Genomic DNA, 18,694 nt, shown 5'->3' on the forward strand with positions numbered 1-18,694 from the left:
GTGCTAATGAGTGCAAGAATAGAAGGATAGAGAGGATGAACGCATGGCTGGAGAGTTAGTGCAGGACAGAGGGCTTTAAATTCCTGAGGCATTGGGACTGCTTCTGGGGGAGATGGGACCTGTACAAACCAGGCGGGTTGCACCTCAACAGTGCCGGGACCAATATCCTCGCGGGGAGCTTTGCTAGTGCTGTTGGGGAGAGTTTAAACTAGCTTGGCAGGGGGATGGGAACCTGAGAACAAATTCAATAGGGAAAGAAGTAAAGCTGAAATTGGAAAGCAAGACTGTAGAAATGAATCTGTAAGACAGAGGAAACAAGGATTAGTAAGTAGTAAGCAAGGAGGTCTTCCTGTGGTGAATGGTATATACTTCAATGCAAGGAGTAAAGTGAATAAGGCGGATGAGCTAAGAGCACAGGCAGACACTTGGGAGTCTGATATTATAGTCATTACAGAGACATGGCTGAAAGAGGGGCAGGTTTGGCAGATCAATATTCCTGCTTACAGGATTTTTAGACAGGGCGGGGCGGGGGGGGGGAGGGGTATTGATTAAAGAAACTATTACAGTGGTGAGGAGGGATGATATGTTGGAGGATCATCAAATGAGGACATATGGGTCATTGAAAAATAAAAAAGGGGCAATCATACTGCTGGGCGTGTATTGTAGACCCCCCAAACAGTGGGAGGGAGATAGAGGAGCAAATATGTAGGCAAATTTCTGTCAAGTCCAAAAACCATAGGGCAGTAATAGTAGGGGGTTTCAACTATCCAATTATTGATTGGGACAAATATAGTGTGAAGGGTATAGAGGGTGCGGAATTCCTAAAATGCATTCAAGAGAAATTTCTTAGTCAGTATGTAACAAGCCCAACACGAGAGGGGGCGGTTCTGTATTTAGTTTTGGGGAATGAAGCTGGGCAGGTGGAAGGGATATCAGTGGGAGAGCACTTGGGTGCCAATGACCATAATTTAGTCAGATTCAACTTAGTTATGGGTAAGGAAAAGAATAGACCCAAATTGGGGAAAGGCTAACTTTGTTAAGTTGAGGAGTGATTTGGCCACAGTGGACTGGAAACAGCTACTTGTGGGTAAATCAGTGTCGGAACAGTGGGAGGCATTCAAGGAGGAGATCCGGAGGGCTCATGCCAAACATGTGCCCTTAAAGAAAAAGGGTGGGAATAACAATTCTAGATCTCCCTGGATGTCTAGGATGTCTCAGAGTGGCTGCAGGGCATTCTGGAGGGGGAGGGTGAACAGCCAGTTGTCGTGGTGCAAAAGGTACCAACGATATAGGAAAAAAATGGGATGAGGTCCTACAAGACGAATTTAGGGAGCTAGGAGTTAAATTAAAAAGTAGGACCTCAAAGGCAGTAATCTCAGGATTGCTACCAGTGCCACGTACTAGTCAGAGTAGAAATCGCAGGATAGCTCAGATGAATACGTGGATTGAGGAGTGGTGCAGAAGGGAGGGATTCAAATTCCTGGGACATTGGAACTGGTTCTGGGGGAGGTGGGACCAGTACAAACCAGACGGTCTGCACCTGGGCAGGACCGGAACCAATGTCCTAGGGGGAGTGTTTGCTAGTGCTGTTGGGGAGGGATTAAACTAATATAGCAGGGGGATGGGAACCTATACAGGGAGACAGAGGGAAGTAGAATGGGGGCAGAAGCAAAAGATAGAAAGAAGAAAAGTAAAAGTTGAGAGCAGAGAAACCAAGGCAAAAAGAAAAAAGGGTCACACTACAGCAAAATTCTAAAGAGGCAAAGGATATTAAAAAGACAAGCCTGAAGGCTCTGTGCCTCAATGCGAGGAGTATTCGCTCTAAGATGGATGAATTAACTGCGCAGGCAGCTATTAACGATTATGATATAACAGGGATTACGGAGACATGGCTCCAGTGTGACCAAGGCTGGGAACTCAACATCCAGGAGTATTCAACATTCAGGAAGATTAGACAGAAAGGAAAAGGAGGTGGGGTAGCATTTCTGGTTAAAGAGGAAATTAATGCAATAGTAAGGAAGGACATTAGCTTGGATGATGTGGAATCTGTATGGGTAGAGCTGCGGAATACCAAATGGCAGAACACGCTAGTGGGAGTTAGTACAGACCACCAAACAGCAGTAGTGAGGTTGGGGATGGCATCAAACAAGAAATTAGGGAAGCGTGAAATAAAGGTACAGCAGTTATCATGGGCAACTTTAATCTACATATTGATTGGGGATAACCAAGCTGGTAGCAATGCGGTGGAGGAGTGTATTAGGGATGGCTTTCTAGACCAATATGTCGAGGAACCAACTAGAGAGCTAGCCATCCTAGACTGGGTGTTGTTTAATGAGAGAGGACTAATTAACAATCTTGTTGTGCGAGGCCCCCTGGTGAAGAGTGACCATAACATGGTAGAATTCTTTACTAAGATGGAGAGTGACACAGTTAATTCAGAAACTAGGGTCCTGAACTTAAGGAAAGTTAACTTCGATGGTATGATGAATTTGCCAGGAAAGACTGGCAAAGGATACTTAAAGGCTGACAGTGGATAGGCAAAGGTAGACATTTATAGATTACATGGATGAACTTCAGCAATTGTACATCCCTGTCTGGAGTAAAAATAAAACGGGGAAGGTGGCTCAACCATGGCTAACAAGGAAAATTGGGGATAGTGTTAAATCCAAGGCAGAGGCATATAAATTGGCCAGAAAAAGCAGCAAACCTGAGGACTGGGAGAATTTTATAATACAGCAGAGGAGGATTTAATTAGGAGGGGCAAAATAGTGTAGAGAAGAAGCTTGCAGGGAACATAAAAACTGACTGCAAAAGCTTCTCTAGATATGTGAAGAGAAAAAGATTAGTGAAGACCAACGTAGGTCCCTTGCAGTCAGATTCAGGTGAATTTATAATGGGGAACAAAGAAATGGCAGCCCAATTAAACAAATACTTCAGTTCTGTCTTCACGAAGGAAGACACAAATAATCTTCTGGAAATACTAGGGGACTGAGGTTCTAGTGAGAAGGAGGAACTGAAGGAAATCCTTATTAGGCGGGAAATTGTGTTAGGGAAATTGATGGGATTGAAGGCTGATAAATCCCCAGCACCTGATAGGGTGCATCTCAGAGTACTTAAGGAAGTGGCTCTATAAATAGTGGATGCATTGGTGATCATTTTCCAACTATCTATTGACTCTGGATCAGTTCCTATGGACTGGAGGGTAGCTAATGTAACACCACTTTTAAAAAAAAGAGGGAGAGAGAAAACGGTAATTATAGACCGGTTAGCCTGACATCGGTGGTGGAGAAAATGTTGGAATCAATTATTAAAGATGAAATAGCAGCGCATTTGGAAAGTAGCGACAGGATCGGTCTGAGTCAGTATGCATTTATGAAAGGAAAATCATGCTTGAAAAATATTCTAGAATTTTTTGAGGATGTAACTAGTAGAGTGGACAAGGGAGAACCAGTGGATGTGGTGTATTTAGATGTTTAAAAGGCTTTTGACAAGGTCCCACACAAGAGATTAGTGTGGGGGTAATATACTGACGTGGATAGAGAACTGGTTGGCAGACAGGAAGCAGAGAGTCAGAATAAACGGGTCCTTTTCAGAATGGCAGGCAGTGACTAGTGGGGTGCCACAGGGTTCATTGCTGGGACCCCAGCTATTTACAATATACATTAATGATTTAGATGAAGGAATTGAATGTAATATCTCCAAGTGTGCAGATGGCACTAAGCTGGGTGGCAGTGTGAGCTGTGAGGAGGATGCTAAGAGACTGCAGTGTGACTTGGACAGGTTAGGTGAGTGGGCAAATGCATGGCAGATGCAGTATAATATGGATAAATGTGAGATTATCCACTTTGGTGGCAAAAACAGGAAGACAGAATATTATCTGAATGATGACAGATTAAGAAAAGAGGAGGTGCAACGAGACCTGGGTGTCATGGTACATAAGTCATTGAAGTTTGGCATGCAGGTACAGCAAGCGGTGAAGAAGGCAAATAGCATGTTGGCCTTCATAGCAAGGGGATTTGAGTATAGGAGCAGGGAGGTCTTACTGCAGTTGTACACTGCCTTGGTGAGGCCTCACCTGGAATATTGTGTTCAGTTTTGGTCTCCTAATCTGAGGAAGGACGTTCTTGCTACTAAGGGAGTACAGCGAAGGTTCACCAGATTGATTCCCGGGATGGCAGAGCTGATATAGGAGGAGAGAGTGGATCAACTGAGCTTGTATTCACTGGAGTTTAGAAGAATGAGAGGGGATCTCATAGAAACATATAAAATTCTGATGGCATTGGACAGGTTAGAGGCAGGAAGAATGTTCCCGTTGCTGGGGAGTTCGAGAACCAGGGGTCACAGTCTAAGAATAAGGGGTAAACCATTTAGGACCGAGATGATGAGAAACTTCTTCACTCAGAGAGTGGTTAACCTGTGGAATTCTATACCGCAGAAAGTTGTTGAGGCCAGTTCATTGGATATATTCAAAAGGGAGTTAGATATGGCCATTACGGCTAAAGGGATCAAGGGGTGTGGAGAGAAAGCAGGAAATGGGTACTGAGGTTGAATGATCAGCCATAATTTTATTGAATGGTGGTGCAGGCTCGAAGGGCTGAATGGCCAACTCCTGCAACTATTTTCTATGTTTCTATGTTTCTCGGAACTTACGGGGGAGGATAAATAAAAAAAGGGAAGTTTATGTCATAGACTGATGGCTAAGTACTGTTGAATCTCTGGAGCAATATAGAAAGTTCAGAGGTGATATTAAAATGGATATCAGGAATGCTAAGAGAGAGCATGAAAATTCTTGGCAAGTTAAAGCAACAAAAACCCAAAGATGTTCTTAGGCCTCGAAATTGGAGGCGTTACTGCCGCCGGCTGACATCGAGTTTTGCCGCTGGTCTCCCCTCGGTGCTAGTTTCCACTCAGTTTTTCGTCGGCGGGAGGGGAGTACCGCCGGGAACTGCCCGCTGACAGCCGCTGACGACCAAGTAGCGCAAGTGGCCTCCGGATTGGTGAGGGCGGGAGTCGGGGCCAGCAGGGAGAAGGCCTGCTGCATGGAGGCCAGTCTAACCCTGACGGTAAGTAAGAAGATCTGCAAAAAAAGGTTAGTGAAAGCCTTTCAACATTTTTTTCACAGTGTTTTACCTGTATGGGCCCCTGAAGGTGTTCCGGCCTCCCTGGGCCAGACTCCATCCTCAGCGGCACTTGGGCGGCAAGAGCCTTTGCCACCAAGATTGAGAGCTCCTGTCCAGTGCCGCTTAGATTGCCGGCGTAAGCTGTTATTTGCCTGCTGGGTGGTACTGCCATCTCTTTTAGAGGAATCTTCCCGGCAAAATTTCGCCATGCCTCTCGGCAGCCATCGGCAGTCCTTTAGGTGGCACTAGGGCAGGCCTTGTGTTTGACAAGTTTGGGCCCTATAAATATATTAAGAGCCAGAGGATAACTAAAGAAACATCTACTAGAGACCATAAAGGTAATCTGTGTGTGGAGACGGAAGATGTGTGTATGCTTCTTAATGATTACTTTGCGTCTGTTTTCACAAAGGAAAGCGGCAATGCGAATACTGTTATTGAGGAGGAGTGTGATATTCTTGATGAAATCAACATAGTGAGAGAGCAGGTATTTGGGGGTTTAGCAGCTTTGAAAGTGGATCAGTCCCCAGGCCTAGGTTGCTGAGCGAAGCAAAAGAGGAAATAGCAGAGGCCTTGGCCATCATTTTCCAGTCTTCTTTGGATTCAAGCATGGTGCCAGAGGATTGGAGGACTGCTAATGTGGTATCCTTGTTTAAGAAGGGAGAAAGGGATAGGTCAAGTAATTACAGGCCTGTCAGCCTAAACTCAGTGGTCGGAAAATTATTGGAAAAAGCCCTGAAAGACAAGATAAATTTACATTGAGAAAGTCAGGATTAATTAGGGACAGTCAACACGGATTTGTTAAGGGAAGATCGTGTCTGACGAACATGATTGAATTTTTCAAGGAGGTAACCAGGAGGGTCGATGAGAGTAGTGCATACGATGTAGTATATATGGACATTAGCAAAGCTTTTGATCAGGTCCCACATGGCAGACTGGTCACGAAGGTAAAAGCCCATGGGATCCAGGGCAAAGTGGCAAGTTGGATCCAAAATTGGCTCAGAGGCAGGAAGCAAAGGGTAATGGTTGATGGATGTTTTTGTGACTGGAAAGGCAGAGAGGAAAAGGAGGCTGGGTGGCGTTGCTGGTTAAAGAGGAAATTAATGCAATAGTAAGGAGGGACATTAGCCTGGATGATGTGGAATCGGTATGGGTGGAGCTACAGAATTCCAAAGGGCAGAAAATGTTAGTGGGAGTTGTGTACAGGCCACCAAACAGTAGTAGTGAGGTTGGGGACAGCATCAAACAAGAAATAAGGGATGTGTGCAATAAAGGTACAGCAGTTATCATGGGCAACTTTAATCTACATATTGATTGGGCTAAGCAAACTGGAAGCAATGCGGTGGAGGAGGATTTCCTGGAGTGTTTTAGGGATGGATTTCTAGACCAATATGTCGAGGAACCAACTTAAGAGCTGGCCATCCTAGACTGGATGATGTGTAATGAGAAGGGACTAATTAGCAATCTTGTTGTGCGAGGCCCCTTGGGGAAGAGTGACCATAATATGGTAGAATTCTTTATTAAGATGGAGAGTGACACGGTTAATTCGGAAACTAGGGTCCTGAACTTAAGGAAAGGTAACTTCGACGGTATGAGGCGTTAATTTGGCTAGAATAGACTGGCAAATGACACTTAAAGGGATGACGGTGGATAAGCAATGGCAAACATTTAAAGATCACATGGATGAACTTCAATAATTGTAAAAGTAAAACGGGGAAGGTGGCTCAATCATGGCTAAGTTGGGAAATGAAGGATAGTGTTAAAGCCCAAGAAGAGGCATATAATTTGGCTAGAAAAAGCAACAAACCTGAGGACTGCGAGAAATTTAGAATTCAACAGAGGAAGACTAAGGGTTTAATTATGAAGGGGAAAATAGAGTACGAGAGGAAGCTTGCAGGGAACATAAAAACTAACTGCAAAAGCTTCTATAAATATGCGAAGAGAAAAAGATTAATGAAGACAAATGTAGGTCCCTTGCAGTCGGATTCAGGTGAATTTATAATGGGGAATAAAGAAATGGCAGACCAATTGAACAAATACTTCAGTTCTGTCTTCATGAAGGAAGACACAAATAACCTTCCGAGTGTTCTAGGGGACCGAGGGTCTAGTGAGAAGGAGGAACTGAAGGATATCCTTATTAGGCGGGAAATTGTGTTAGGGAAATTGATGGGATTGAAGGCTGATAAATCCTCGGGGCCTGATAGTCTGCATCCCAGAGTACTTAAGGAAGTGGCCCTAGAAATAGTGGATGCATTGGTGATCATTTTCCAACAGTCTATCGACTCTGGATCAGTTTTTATGGACTGTAACACCACTTTTTAAAAAAGGAGGGAGAGAGAAAACGGGTAATTATAGACCGGTTAGCCTGACATCAGTAGTGGGGAAAATGTTGGAATCAACCATTAAGAATGAAATAGCAGCGCATTTGGAAAGCAGTGACAGGATCGGACCAAGTCAGCATGGATTTATGAAAGGGAAATCATGCTTGACAAATCTTCTGGAATTTTTTGAGAATGTAACTAGCAGAGTGGACAAGGGAGAACCAGTGGATGTTGTGTATTTGGACTTTCAAAAGGCTTTTGACATGGTCCTGCACAAGAGATTGGTGTGCAAAATCAAAGCACATGGTTTTGGGGGTAATGTACTGACTTGGGTAGAGAACTGGTTGGCAGACAGGAAGCAGAGAGTCGGGATAAACGGGTCCTTTTCAGAATGGCAGGCAGTGACTAGTGGGGTGCTGCAGGGCTCAGTGCTGGGACCCCAGCTCTTTACAGTATACATTAACGATTTAGATGAAGGAATTGAATGTAATATTTCCAAGTTTGCAGATGACACTAAACTGGATGGCGGTTTGAGCTGTGGGAAGGACGCTAAGAGGCTGCAGGGTAACTTGGACAGGTTAGGTGAGTGGGCAAATGCATGGCAGATGCAGTATAATGTGGATAAATGTGAGGTTATCCATTTTGGAGGCAAAAACACAAAGGCAGAATATTATCTGAATGGCGGAAGATTAGAAAAAGGGGAGGTGCAACGAGACCTGGGTGTCATGGTTCATCAGCCACTGAAAGTGGGCATGCAGGTACAGCAGGTGGTGAAGAAGGCAAATGGTATGTTAGCCTTCATAGCTAGGGGATTTGAGTATAGGAGCAGGGAGGTCTTACTGCAGTTGTACAGGGTCTTAGTGAGGCCTCACCTGGAATATTGTGTTCAGTTTTGGTCTCCTAATCTGGGGAAGGACGTTCTTGCTATTGAGGGAGTGCAGCGAAGGTTCACCAGACTGATTCCAGGGATGGCTGGACTGTCATATGAGGAGAGACGAGATCAACTGGGCCTTTATTCACTGGAATTTAGAAGGATGAGAGGGGATCTCATGGAAACGTATAAGATTCTGACGGGACTGGACAGGTTAGATGCGGGAAGAATGTTCCTGATGTTGGGGAAGTCCAGAACCATAGGACATAGTCTTAGGATAAGGGGTAAGCCATTTAGGACTGAGATGAGGAGAAACTTCTTTACTCAGAGAGTTGTTAACCTGTGGAATTCCCTACCGCAAAGAATTGTTGATGCCAGTTCATTGGATATATTCAAGAGGGAGTTAGCTATGGCTCTTATGGCTAAAGGGATCAAGGGGTATAGAGAGTATACAAGATAGGGGTACTGAGGGAATGATCAGCCATGATCTTATTGAATGGTGGTGCAGGCTCAAAGGGCTGAATGGCCTACTGCTGCACCTATTTTCTATGTTTCTATGTTTCCAGATCCCTGAAAGTAGTAGGCCAGTTGGATAAGTTGGTTAAGAAGGCATACGGAATGCTTGCCTTTATTGGCCGAGGCATAGAATACAAGAGCAGGGAGGTTATGCTTAAATTGTATAACACACTGGTTAGCTCACAACTGGAATACTGCGTGCAGTTCTGGTCACCGTATTATAGGAAGGATGTGATTGCACTGGAGAGGGTGCAGAGGAGATTTATGAGGATGCTGCCTGGAATGGAGAATCTTAGCTATGGGGACTGATTGGATAGGCTGGGTCTGTTCTCCTTGGAACAGAGGAGGCTGAGAGGAGACCTCATTGAGATTTATAAAATTATGAGGGGCCTGGATATAGTGGATAGCACGGCGCAGCCCTGGACACCGTGGACTACTTCCCATACCTCAGGAGCCTCCTATCAACAAGAGCAGGCATCGACGACGAGATCCAACACCGCCTCCAGCGCTTGTGCAGCCTTCGGTCGCCTGAGGAAAAGTGTTTGAAGACCAGGCCCACAAATCTGGCACCAAGCTTATGGTCTACAGGGCTGTAGTAATACCCGCCCTCCTGTATGGCTCAGAGACATGGACCATGAACAGTAGACACCTCAAGTTGCTGGCGAAATATCACCAACGATGTCTCCGCAAGATCCTACAAATCCCCTGGGAGGACAGGCGCACCAACATCAGCGTTCTCATTCAGGCTAACATCCCCAGCATTGAAGCACTGACCACACTCAATCAGCTCCGCTGGGCAGGCCACATAGTCTGCATGCCAGACACGAGACTCCCAAAGCAAATGCTCTACTCGGAGCTCGTTCATGGCAAACGAGCAGTGGAAATGCTACAAGGACACCCTCAAAGCCTCCCTGATAAAGTGCAACATCCCCACTGACACCTGGGAGTTCCTGGCCCAAGACGGCCCTAAGTGGAGGAAGTGCATCCGAGAGGGCGCTGAGCACCTCGAGTCTCAAGTGCAGGCAGCGGAAAGAGCGTGCGGCAAACCCGTCCCACCCACCCCTTCCTTCAACCACTATCTGTCCCACCTGTGACAGAGTCTGTGGCTCTCATATTGAACTGTTCAGCCACCAAAGAACTCACTTTGGGAGTGGAAGCAAGTCTTCCTCGATTCCGAGAGACTGCCTATGTTGATTTCCCTTGGTGGAGGGGTCAATTTCAAGGGGGCATAGTTTTAATATGGTTGGTGGAAGGTTTAGAGGGGATTTGAGGGGAAGCTTCTTCACGCAGAGGGTTGTGTGGATCTGAAACTTGCTGCCTGGAAGGGTGGTAGATGCAGAAACCCTCATAACATTTAAAAGGTGCTTGGATGGGCACTTGAAGTGCTGTAACCTGCAGGGTTACGGGCCTAGAGCTGGTAAGTGGGATTAGATTGGATAACCTCTGGTTGGCTAGTGCAGATATGATGGTAAATAGTGCAGGGAATCTAATACGGCCAGAGTGATCTCCTGGATTCAGGTTTTGATCACCTGGATGGGTTGGAGAGAAATTTTCCCAGATTTTTTTTCCCAATTGGTCTGGGTTTTTATCTGTTTTTTTGCCTCTCCCAGGAGATCACATGACTCCGGTTGGGGTGGAGTGTAGAATGTTTCAGTATAAGGGGTGTCGCAGTTGTGTGAGGCGGACTGGTTGGGCTGGGTGCTCTTTACCTTTCCGCCATTGTTCATTGTTCATGTATTTATATGTAACCTTCAGGGCTGCTGACCGAGGGCCGTGTGGCTCTTTGTCGGCCGACGTGGACATGATGGGCCGAAATGGCCTCCTGCTGCGCTGTAAATTTCTATGTTTCTATGTTCTATGATGTTACATGATGTACAATCTGTGATTATACTTGCCTGACTCTGACTCATCTCACAAACATCCAAATACTTTTTTCACAGGAGATTCAAGAAGGTCAGAATTGGCAGTTCAGGTGTCAGCACGGACAGCAGGAGTGCCAGGAGAACACCATCCAGGTCCAAGTGACTTCTGATTTCAATTGATCCAGTCATTTCAATCATTAAGGTCATTAAATTCAGCCATGCAGTGCCCATTTCTTAGGCACTAACTGGCCTACCAAGCCCCCAATATGGCGAGCAGGATGTACGCGCACATTTCCAGTCACGTGTGTCGCCCGTCATATTGGTGCAAGGGAAACTGAGGTGTCCAGTGCCTGAAATTGGTGCTGGGTCCTTTGTAGATGTAAATAAGACGCCGAAGACCCTTTGTTTTTAGTTTTCATTTACAGGGTGTGGATGTCGCCGGCAAGGCCAACATTTATTGCCCATCCCTCATTGCCCTCGAGAAGCTGGTGTATTTACATGATTCAGTGGTGAACCGCCTTTTTCAATACAACGAGTGACTCGCTGGCCCATTTCAGAGGGCAGTTACGAGTTAACCTCATTTGAATTCTCTGCCCCAGAGGGCAGTGGATGCTGAGTCTCTGAATATATTCAAGGCTGAGATCGATAGATTTTTGGAGTCTCGGGGGAATCGAGGGATTATGGAAATCGGGCGGGAAAGTGGAGTGAGGTCGATGATCAGCCCTGATCTTATTGAATGGTGGAGCAGGCTCGAGGGGCCGTATGGTCTAATCCTGCTCCTATTTCTTATGTTCTTATGTAACCTGAAACGTTAACTCTGTTTCTCACTCCACAGACTCTGCCTGACCCGCTGAGTATTTCCAGCATTTTCTGTTTTTATTTCAGATTTCCAGCAATATTTTGCTCTTGTGTTGTGCTGGAGACTTGTGCTCCAGAACTAGCCGTGCCTCTAGCAAAGCTGTTCCAGTACAGCTATAACACTGGCACATACCATATAAAGTGGAAAATTGTCTAGATATGTCCTGTCCACAAAAAAGCAAGAAAAATCTAAATTGGTGAATTATTGCCCCATCAGTCTACTCTCAATCATCAGCAAAGCGATGGAAGGTGTCATTGACAGTGCTATACAGCGGCACTTACTTACCTGCTCACCGATGCTCAGTTTGGGTTCCACCAGGATCACTCGGCTCCAGACCTCATTACAGCCTTGGTCCAAACATGGACAAAAGAGCTGAATTCCAGAATGAGGTGAGAGTGACTGCCCTTGACATCAAGGCAGCATTTGACCGAGTGTGGCATCAAGGAGCCCGAGTAAAACTGAAGTCAATGAGAAACGGGGGAAAAGTCTCCACTGGCTGCAGCCATACCTCGAGCAAAAGAAGATGGTTGTGGTGGTCGGGGAGGGGCGGGGGAGTAGGGTGAACAGTCAGAGGTCGTGGTCCATATCGGGACCAATGACATGGGTAGAAAGAGGGATGAGGTCCTGCAGGCAGCGTTTAGGGAGCTGGGAGAGAAATTAAAAAGCAGGACCTCAAAGGTAGTAATCTCCGGATTCCTCCCATTGCCACGAGCTAGTGAGTACAGAAGTAGAAGGATAGAGCAGATGGATGCGTGGCTGGGGAGATGGTGCAGGAGGGATGGCTTTAATTTCCTAAGACATTGCGACTGCTTCTGGGGGAGGTGGGACCTGTACAAGTCGGACGGGTTGCACCTTAACAGAGCCTAGACTAATATCCTCGCGGGGGGTTTTGCTAGTGCTGTTGGGGAGGGTTTAAACTGGCTTGGCAGGGGGATGGGAACCTGAAAATAGATTCAGTAGGGAGGGGAGTAAAGCTGGAATTAGAAAGAAAAAATAAAGAAAGTGAGTTTGAAGGAGAGAGGAAACAAGCAGGAAAAAAGGGTAAAAAAACAAATTTAAAGGCATTTTGTCTAAATGCACGTATCATTCGCAACAAAATAGATGAGTTGACGGCACAAATAGATACAAATGGGTATGATCTGGTAGCTATTACAGAGACGTGGTTGCAAAGTGACCAGGACTGAGAATTAAATAATCTGGGGTACTTGACAATCCGAAAGGACAGACAGAAAGGAAAAGGAGGTGGGATAGCTCTCTTGATAAAGGATGGAATCACTGCAATAGTGTGAAATGATATTGGCTCAGAGGATTAGGATGTTGAAACAGTTTGGGTGGAGATAAGGAACAATAAGGGGAAAAAGTCACTGGTGGGCGTAGTCTATAGGCCCCCTAACAGTAGCAACTCTGTTGGTCGGAGTATAAACCAGGAAATAGTGAAGGCTTGTAAAAAGGAACAGCAATAATCATGGGTGATTTTAACCTCCATATTGATTGGACAAATCAAATTGGTCAGGGTAGCCTTTGAGGAAGAGTTCATCGAGTGCATAAGGGATGGGTTCCTTGAGCAGTATGTAATGGAACCAACCAGGGGGCAGGCTATCTTGGATCTTGTCCTGTCTAATGATACAGGATTAATAAACAACCTCCTAGTAAAGGATTCCCTCGGAATGAGTGATCATAGCATGATTGAATTTCAAATTAAGATGGAGGGTGATAAAGTTGGATCTCAAACCAGCGTACTAAGCTTAAATAAAGGAGACTATGAAGGTATGAGGGCAGAGTTGGGTAAAGTGGACCGGGAAAATAGATTAAAGTACAGGACGGTTGATGAACAGTGATGCACATTCAAGGAGATATTTCACAACTCTCAAGAAAAATATATTCCGGTGAGGAGAAAAGGGTGTAAAAGAAAAGATAGCAATCCATGGCTAACTAAAGAAATAAAGGACTGTATCCAATTAAAAACAAGTGGCCAAAACTAGTGGGAGGACAGAAGATTGGGAAGCTTTTAAAAGCCAGCAAAGAATGACTAAAAAAATGATTAAGAAAGGGAAGATAGACTATGAAAGTAAACTAGCACAAAATATAAAAACAGATAGCAAGAGTTTCTACAGGCATATAAAAAGGAAAAGAGTGGCTAAAGTAAATATTGGTCCCTTAGAGGACGAAACCAGGGAATTAGTAATGGGGAACATGGAGATGGCAGAAACTCTGAACAAATATTTTGGATCAACTGGGCTTGTATCCACTGGAGTTTAGAAGAATGAGAGGGGATCTCATAGAAACATATAAAATTCTGGCAGGATTGGACAGTTAAGAGGCAGGAAGAATGTTTTCGTTGTTGGGGAGTTCGAGAACCAGGGGTCACAGTCTAAGAATAAGGGTAAGCCATTTAGGACCGAGATGAGGAGAAACTTCTTTACTCAGAGAATGGTTAACCTGTGGAATTCTCTACCGCAGAAAGTTGTTGAGGCCAGTTTGTTAGGTATATTCAAAAGGGAGTTAGATATGGCCCTTATGGATCAAGGGGTATGGAGAGAAAGCAGGAACGGGGTACTGAGGTGAATGATCAGCCATGATCTTATTGAATGGTGGTGCAGGCTCGAAGGGCCGAATGGCCTGCTCCTGCACCTACTTTCTATGTTTCTATGTATCAGTCTTTACGGTAGAGGATACAAATAATATCTCAACAGTGGATAGTCAAGGGGCTATTGGGGGGGGGAGGAACTTAACACAATCACAATCACTAAGGAGGTGGTACTCAGTAAGATAATGGGACTAAAGGCAGATAAATCCCCTGGACCTGATGGCTTGCATCCTAGGGTCTTAAGAGAATTAACGGCAGGGATTGTGGATGCATTGGTTGTAATTTACCAAAATTCCCTGGATTCTGGGGAGGTCCCAGCAGATTGGAAAACTGCAAATGTATCGCCCCTATTTAAAAAAAGACGCAGACAAAAAGCAGGAAACTATAGACCAGTTAGCCTAACATCTGTGGTTGGGAAAATGCTGGCGTCCATTATTAAAGAAGCAGTAGCGGGACATTTGGAAAAGCAAAATTCGGTCAGGCAGAGTCAGCATAGATTTACGAAGGGGAAGTCATGTTTGACAAATTTGCTGGAATTCTTTGAGGATGTAATGAACAGGATGGATAAAGGGGAACCTGTGGCTGTGGTGTATTTGGACTTCCAGATGGCATTTGACAAAGTGTCACATAAAAGGTTATTGCACAAGATAAAAGTTCACAGGATTGGGGGTAATATATTAGAATGGATAGAGGATTGGCCAACTAACAGAAAACAGAGAGTCAGGATAAATGGTTCATTCTTGGGTTGGCAATCAGTAACTAGTGGGGTACCGCAGGGATCAGTGCTGGGACCCCAACTATTTACAATCTATATTAGCGACTTGGAAGAAAGGACCGAGTGTAACATAGCCAAAGATGGGAGGAAAAGCAATGTGTGAGGACACAAAAAACATCTGCAAAAGGACATAGACAAGCTAAGTGAGTGGGCAAAAATTTGGCAGATGGAGTATAATGTTGCAAAGTTTGGCAGAAAAGATCAAAGAGCAAGTTATTATTTAAATGGTTAAAAGATTGAAAAATGCTGCAGTACAGAGGGTACTTGTGCATGAAACACAAAAGGTTGGTATGCAGGTACAGCAAGTGATCAGGAAGGCCAATGAAATCTTGGCCTTTATTGCAAAGAGGATGGAGTATAAAAGCAGGAAAGTATTGCTACAGATATACAAGGTATTGGTGAGGCCACACCTAGAATATACTGCGTGCAGTTTTTGTTTCCATATTTATGAAAGGATATACTTGCTTTGGAGGCAGTTCAGAGAAGTTGATTCCGGGGATGAGGGGGTTGACTTATGAGGAAAGGTTGAGGAGGTTGGGCCTTTACTCATTGGAATTCAGAAGAATGAGAGGTGATCTTATCGAAACGTATAGGATTATGAGGGGGCTTGACAGGGTGGATGCAGAGACGATGTTTCCACTGATGGGGGAGACTAGAACTAGGGGGCATAATCTTAGAATAAGGGGCCGCTCATTTAAAACTGAGATGAGGAGAAATTCCTTCTCTCAGAGGGTTGTGAATCTGTGGAATTCGCTGCCTCAGAGAGCTGTGGAAGCTGGGTCATTGAATAAATTTAAGACAGAAATAGACAGTTTCTTAAATGATAAGGGGATAAGGGATTATGGAGAGCGGGCGGGGAAGTGGAGTTGAGTCCGTAATCAGATCAGCCATGATCTTATTGAATGGCGGAGCAGGCTTGAGGGGCCATATGGCCTACTCCTGCTCCTATTTCTTATGCACTTATCTCAGCCCCAGGACATCGCTGCAGAAGTTCCTCAGGACAGTGTCCTCGGCACACCCATCTTCAGCAATAATCTTCCCTCCATCATAAGGTCAGAAGTGGGGATGTTCGCTGATGATTGCACCGTGTTCAGTTCCATTCGCAACTCCTCAGATAATGGAGCAGTCTGTGCCTGCATGCAGCAAGACCTGGACAACATTCAGGCTTGAGCTGATAAGTGGCAAGTAACATTCACTCCACACAAGTGCCAGGCAATGACTATCTCCAAGAAGAAAGAGTTTAACCACCGCTCCTTGATATTCAACGGCATTAACATTGTCCATACCCCACCATCAACATCCTGAGGTTCACCATTGAACAGAAACTTAACTGGACCAGCCACATAAATACTGTGGCTACAAGAGCAGGTCAGATGCTGGGTATTCTGCGGCGAGTGTCTCACCTCCTGACTCCCCAAAGCCTTTCCACCATCTACAAGGCACAAGCCAGGAGTGTGATGGAATACTCTCCACTTGCCTGGATGAGTGCAGCTCCAACAACACTCGAGAAGCTCGACACCATCCAGGCAAAGCAGCCGCTTGATTGGCTCCCCATCCCCCACCTTCATCATTCACTCCCTCCACCACCGGCACACCGTCGCTGCAGTGTGTACCATTCGTGAATAGAACAGGATTTACTGTGATTGCATCGGCACGGTCCCAGCCTGCAAGACCATCAACAGGCCAAGGACATTGGAGAGAGCAGCGTGCGGCAGCAGGAGGGTGACGGCTACGAAGCCAGGTCGCTGATTGCAGTGCGGGAAGACACAGCAGGAGGGGCAAAGGAGTGGCAAGAGTCCATAGAGGGACTCGTGCCCAGGAGAGGCTAGGGCCCAGGGGCAGCACGGACCAGCCCACACTGCAATATATGTGCGCTCTTGGTCTGTGCAGCAGAGCTGGTCTCCAGTCGTCTTGGTTAACCCTTGCCACTGGACCAAGACCTAGCTCTGTCAAGCCCGTGTGGTGGCTGGTGTGCAATGGCCACCATATGTTAAAAAAATCCACGCACAGGCATCTTCCACCCTTCAGGATGTATTTCGGAATCTGGAATATTAGGTCCTTCATTGAAACACCTGTGAACTCATCCCTTTTTGGCGTGGAAGCAAGTCATCCTCGCTTGAGGGACCGCCTATGATGATGATGAGGTACAAGATGCAATGCAGTAGCTCACCAAGACTTCTTCAATAGCGAACTTGCGACATCTATCAGCCAGAAGGTCATGGGAACACCACCACCTCCACGTTCCCCTCTAAGTCACACACCATTCTGACTTGGAAATATATCGGCCGTTCCTTCACCGTCGCTCGATCACAATCCTGGAACTCCCTCCCTAACAGCACTGTGGGAAAACCTTCACCACACGGACTGCAGCAGTTCAAGAAGGCGGCTCATCACCACCTTCTCAAGGGACAATTAGGGATGGGCAATAAATGCCGGCCTTATCAGCGATGGCCATATCCAGTAAATGACTGCATTTTTAAAAAGTACCACTCTCGGGATTTGAGCACAAAATCTAGCCTGACACTCCAGTGCAGTGCTAAGGGAGCGCTGCACTGTCGGAGGGGCAGGGCTGAGGGAGTGCTGCTCTGTCAGAGGGGCAGTACTGAGGGAACGCTGCACTGTCAGAGGGGCAGGGCTGAGGGAGTGCTGCACTGTCGGAGGGGCAGTACTGAGGGAACGTTGCACTGTCGGAGGGGCAGGGCTGAGGGAACGTTGCACTGTCGGAGGGCAGGGCTGAGGGAGTGCTGCACTGTCGGAGGGGCAGTACTGAGGGAACGCTGTACTGTCGGAGGGGCAGGGCTGAGGGAATGCTGCAGTCGGAGGGGCAGGGCTGAGGGAACGCTGTGCTGTCGGAGGGACAGGGCTGAGGGAGTGCTGCACTGTCGGAGGGGCAGAGCTGAGGGAGTGCTGCACTGTGGGAGGGGCAGTACTGAGGGAATGCTGCAGTCGGAGGGGCAGGGCTGAGGGAATGCTGCAGTCGGAGGGGCAGGGCTGAGGGAACGCTGTACTGTCGGAGGGACAGGGCTGAGGGAGTGCTGCACTGTCGGAGGGGCGGGGCTGAGGGAGTGCTGCACTGTCGGAGGGGCAGGGCTGAGGGAACGCTGTACTGTCGGAGGGACAGGGCTGAGGGAACGCTGCACTGTCTGAGGGACAGGGCTGAGGGAACGCTGCACTGTCTGAGGGACAGGGCTGAGGGAACGCTGCACTGTTGGAGGTGCCATCGATCAGCTGAGACATCTGCCCGCTCGGGTAAATGTCCTAAGGCACTATTTGGAAGAAAAGCAGGAGAGTTTTTCTGGTGTCCTGGCCAATATTTATTCCTCAACTGAATCACTAAAACAGGTTATCTGGTCATTATCACATTGCTGTTTGTGGAATCTTCCTGGGATCAAATTGGCTGCCACGTTTTCTACATTACAATAGTGATGACCACTTCAAAAGTGCTTCATTGGCTGCAAAGTGCTTTGAGATATCTTGAGGTCATGGAAGGTGCTATTTAAATGCAAGTCTTTCTTTCTCTTGTTGGAGATGGTCAGAATGTGATGAGAATGTAACTTGCCACATACCAGCACAAGCTTGGATGTTTTCCAGGTCTTCCTGCATGCACTGCATGCAATAACCTGGGGCTGAGATGATTGGTCCCCACAACCCTAGCCCTCTTTTTTTGTGCTAGGTATCACTTCAGGCAGTGGAGTGTTTTTCCTCTGAACCCTATTTTCAGTTTTACTGGAGCTCCTTGATACCACACTCGGTCAAATGCTGCCTTGATGCCAAGGGCAGTCACTC

At 46.4% G+C, this 18,694-nt stretch overlaps 1 protein-coding gene across 1 annotated transcript in view; it reads left to right on the plus strand.

The window, feature by feature from the left end:
- The window catches only part of LOC139228324 (gamma-interferon-inducible lysosomal thiol reductase-like), a 91,800-nt gene that overhangs the window by 26,965 nt on the left and 46,141 nt on the right, over positions 1-18,694 (plus strand). Inside the window, exon 2 of the mRNA XM_070859510.1 lies at positions 10,766-10,840. The gene's annotated coding sequence lies outside the window, so the exon portion shown is untranslated. The remainder of the gene's footprint in view (positions 1-10,765; positions 10,841-18,694) is intronic.

The sequence above is a fragment of the Pristiophorus japonicus genome, chromosome 17 (assembly GCF_044704955.1).
Source record: "Pristiophorus japonicus isolate sPriJap1 chromosome 17, sPriJap1.hap1, whole genome shotgun sequence".
Lineage (NCBI taxonomy): Eukaryota > Metazoa > Chordata > Chondrichthyes > Pristiophoridae > Pristiophorus > Pristiophorus japonicus.